Raw genomic sequence first — 5,374 nt, 5'->3', positions numbered from 1 at the left:
TGAAAAAGGTGTTTTCTGTTTTCGCCTCGCTCTTTCTCTCTCTCTCTCTCTCTCTCTCTCTCTCTTTGCTTTTTCCAAAGTGAATCGGCCCTACGAAGTTGGAGCTGATTTTTCCGTAACCCTGAGCTTAGTTGCTTTAAGGCAACTTTCCCTTCGTCATCTTCTTCCCTCTTTCCTTCGGGTGCTTTAGCTCTCTTTCCAGTTCTGCTGCAGTCTATCACTGACTTGTAGCAAGTTCTTTGATGGATTTTTCCCTCCTTCACACCAGGCATTTTGGCATACCTGGTATATCACTTGCACTATCGTTCTCATCTTCCTAGTTACAGCTCCTTTCAAAGTGGCCATCAGATGTAAATGAGAGAATGAGGAGGGAACTGCTGTACTTCATAACAAATTTAAAAGAAAAAGGGGGTATCATTAAACCTATCTTCAACGATCTTCACTATATTTATCTAAACATGCGTGAGCACGCACACAGACACACGCGCTCGAATACACACACACACACACACACACACACACACACACACACACACACACACATAATCAGACATATATATATATATACATACATACATATTTATTTATATATGTATGCATACACACACGCACGCGTATGCACAAACACACACATATATCAATGACAAAACTAATTATAATTAAAACTTCAGATAGTAATTAGTCCCCACTGGTACCTCTACAGTATTTAATGTCTGTCCACCTATTGATCATTGAATACCTTCAGCTGACATTGTATAGGGTCATTAAGAAAGACCTTTTGTTCATCTTACGCAAATTCTATGAAATATGATATAACGCACAATAACCTGTCAAGTTACTTGCTATAAAGTATTTAACAGGCAGTAAATGCCCTTATTGAAATAAAATCTATAAATCATGAATTTTTGGATCAATATAATGCATGATATTACAGAAAAATAAATGAGAAAAGATATTAAATACTATAAACATCAACTTGAGTTATAAAATAGCAATAAGAACAGCGACTTGGTCGTGTGTAGGTAATTATCTGAGTTAGAGTGATATCTGAAATGGCTTGTGGCACGTGTTCCAGCTTTCAGCACCTCGAGTTTGAATCCTTCTGGGATAAACTTTGCTTTGCACTAACACACAGACACAAACACACGGGTGCGTGTGTATGTGTGTATATGTATATATATATATATATATATATATATATATATATAACTTGTTTCAGTCATTTGACTGCGGCCATGCTGGAGCGCGCCGCCTTTAATCGAGCAAATCAACCCCAGAACTTATTCTTTGTAAGCCTTGTACGTATTCTATCAGTCTTTTTTGCCGAACCGCTAGGTTACGGGGACGTAAACACATCAGAATCGGTTGTCAAGCGATGCTGCGGGGACAAATACAGACACACAAACATATATACACATACATACATACATACACATACATACATACATACATACATACATACATACATACATACATACATATATACGACGGACTTCTTTCAGTTTCCATCTACCAAATCCATTCACAAGGCTTTGGTCGGCCCGAGGCTATAGTAGAAGACACTTGCTCAAGGTGCCACGCAGTGGGACTGAACCCTGAACCATGTGGTTGGTAAGTAAGCTACTTACCATACAGCCACTCCTGCGCCTATATATATGTGTCTTCTCTTATAGCCTCGGGCCAACCAAAGCCTTGTGAGTGAATTTGGTAGACGGAAACTGGAAGAAGCCCGTCGCATATGTATATATATATATATATATATGTATGTGTGTGTGTGTGTGTGTGTTTGTTTGTGTGTCCGTGTTTGTCCCCCTCCAACATAACTTGACAACTGATGCTGGTGTGTTTACGTCCCCGTAAACTAGCGGTTCGGCACAAGAGATCGATAGAATAAGTACTATGCATACACAGAATAAGCTCTGGGGTCGATTTGCTCGACTAAAGGCGGTGCTCCAGCATGCCCGCAGTCAAATGGCTAAAGCATGTAAAAGAAAAAACAAATTACACACACACCCATATATATTATGTCATGTTTTGGATTAAAAATTAATTAACCGACGTTGGTCAATTTGTTGATCAAAAGTTTACTCCATTTTCTGTTATTCCTGATAAACTTTTGTTTATTCAGTTATTACCTGTACCCTATGAGCATAGAGTGCTTGCATACCTATGCCCAGGGATAGCATAGGTAGGTGATACCGGTAGTAAGAACGGATATTCTTATCCCTTAGACAGTTATTCCAACCACTTACTCTGCTTACCTTTATATATATATATATGAGTCACCATGATAGATCGTTAGCCACTACACACATTTTTTGTCTCCTTGTTTCTCTCCTTGTTTTTCTCTGTGTCCCTTTCTGTAGAAGAGCGTAGGCTCGAAACGTAAAAGACTTTTTCTATTCCTGAGCGTTATACTAATACATCTGTTTGTTTTGTACACCACCTGCCTTCGTCTTTTGTTTATTTTCGTAAACTCTCCCTATATATATATATATATATATATATATATATATATATATATATATATATATATACACACACACAGATAGAGAGATGTGCGTGTGTGTGTGTTTGCATGCAGCCTTGCTTTGATATAACGTGGAGGTTATAAACGAGCTAAATCGACACACAAGTGATGTTATCTGTGTTTATTATTCCATGAAAGACACGTCGTGCCATTGAAGAATATTACTTTGGAAACAGTTGAAGGTTGGTGACAGGAAGGCTATTTCGCTGTAGTATATTTACTCGACAAATGGTGTGTGCGTGTGTGTATGTATGTATGGACATGTGTTAAAATAATAAAATAAGAACAGTAATAAACGAGTGATGAAAAGATCTATAGTGCCTGTGTTTATTTAAAAAAACCCAAAAAAAACATGACCATCCCAAAATACGACACTATCGGATTCAACACACGATTTCACATCAGGAATTTTGCAGCACAAATTGATAACCGTATATAATTATATACTATTTATTTATTATTTTGTACTTTATTTAGTTCTAGGTAAATGTTTTATCGTATATTTAATTTTTTTCTATATGGTATGATTTAATTATATCATTCATGAATTGCTACATGGTGGTTCTTCTCTAATTTATATACATACACACACAAACACACACACACACACACACATTTATATACACACGCATGACTTATATTTATGTGTGTGTATGTGTTCATGTTTGCAAAATTATGATTATTATTCTTTCTCGGGTGGTAAAATAACAAACCAATCTACAATCTCCAATGATATCTTACGACATATGTTCAGGCTCTTTGTATTCTAAGTTTCTTTGTGGCAATGTTAATCTTTCACCTACTTTTAGACCACCACCGGGACTAAAACGGAGTGAAGTTTTACTGGTGTTCATTTCGCGGCATTTGTAAACAATTTCATCCTTCTTTCTTCATCTGAAAGGCTCTGAAAAAAATTATGAATCATAGTTGCTGCCTTTCCGTACATTAATAAATGACTAAAAAATAACAATCCCACAGTCAAGTCTCAAATTACATACCATATTTTCCTACATAGTTATGTATATAGTGTAAAAATGTAGTGCAAACATTCAAACATTGTCACTGCTTTTCCGAATCCTATTGCATTTAACGAATCTTTCGTCCTCCAAAGTCGTTCTGGCATATAAGTCGATCCAACTCTTTCGGCTGTAAATATAGGTCTGAAAGACTCGACTTGTGTACTGAAAAATACAGTATCTATCACCTGCTGAGTGACCATGCTGTTCATCTCACTGCATTAGACCTAAGACGCCCTCACCAGCTTAGATACTAAATCTATTTTTTCCCCGTTTTTGTTTTTGTTATTAAAATATTTTTGTTTTGTTTTTGTTTTTAAACTGTGCTAGTTTTATCGTTAACTAGCAGTATCGCCCGGCGTTGCTCGGGTTTGTAAGGGAAATAACTATAAAGCATTTTTAGAGAGTTATAGCCAAAAATAGCAAAAAAATGGAAAAAAAATTATGCTAAATTTTTTGAGAGTAAAAAAGGTCGAGTTGCGTCCCCTAGACAGTCTGTGGTTTGTGTTCCTGATTCTCGACCCCATGTCGAATTTATCGATTTTTTTCAGAACTGGGGGAACGTTAGTTTTGAATTATGACATCGGGCTATGTGTGTGTCAAGTTTCATCAGAATCGGTTAAAAGCCGTGGTCAGGGTGAGGGTACAACCTAACAGACACACAGGCAAACTGCCGTTTATATATAGAGAGAAGATGATAATTTGCTTGTAACTGAACTGGCACTCCGACGGTTACCACGATGAGGGTTCCACTTGATCTGATCAAAGGAACAGCCTGCTCGTGAACTTAGCGTTCAAGTTAGCGCGTGCGGAGAGTTTATAAAAGCTTGAATATAATAAAATAATAAAATAAATATATACGAATTATAAAAATAAAATTAATATATACGTGCCGGTGGCACGTAAAAAGCACCAACCAATCGTGACCGTTGCCTGCCTCCTCTGGCCCCTGTGCCGGTGGCACGAAAAAGCACCCACTACACTCAAGGTGTTAGGAAGGGCATCGAGCTGTAGAAACACTGCCAGATCAGACTGGAGCCTGGTGCAGCCTCCTGGCTTCCCAGACCCCGGTCGAACCGTCCAACCCATGCTAGCATGGAAAATGGACGTTAAACGATGATGATGATGATGTACAAATTATAAAAAATAATGAAAAATATACAGTACAGTACTGATTCTACTTTGCAGATTTTTACCAATCATGGGGTGGTTTGGAACGTAACACCTACGATAGTCAAGTGATTACTATATATATATATATATATATATATACAATGGTTGTATACTGTCAATCTAACAAGAACGTGACAGTAGGGGGTACACCACCGTTGTATAGCCCTAGGAGGCATCGAACGCCTCCTGACAGCTTCGACACATTTTTTTCCTGTGTCCTTATATACATGTGTCGAAGCTGTCAGGAGGCGTTCGATGCCTCCTAGGGCTATACAACGGTGGTGTACCTCCTACTCTCACGTTCTTGTTAGATTGACAGTATACAACCATTCTATCGCCCCACCACCGTACATGTCTCTACGAGAGATTTAGAAATTCAATATTTCTTATATATATATATACATATATATATATATATATATATATTTAATCTCTATCGTTTTATGCCTTTCACTCTACAGTTACATCCATTTAGTCTTCTCTCTATTTACCCATCTACTCATCCTTCCATGACGCTTTTCGTTTCACTCCACTCCCTACTCTGTTTTATCTCTGCAATAATCCTTCCTCTCTCTCTCACTCGTTATCTTTCTCTCAACCCACTGATACCCTTTTTCTCTCTCCTCTCAAAAGGCACCATGTAACCTTCCTGTTT

This window comes from Octopus sinensis, unplaced genomic scaffold, assembly GCF_006345805.1.
Source record: "Octopus sinensis unplaced genomic scaffold, ASM634580v1 Contig18962_ERROPOS340861, whole genome shotgun sequence".
NCBI lineage: Eukaryota > Metazoa > Mollusca > Cephalopoda > Octopoda > Octopodidae > Octopus > Octopus sinensis.
This window is presented reverse-complemented; position numbering follows the sequence as displayed.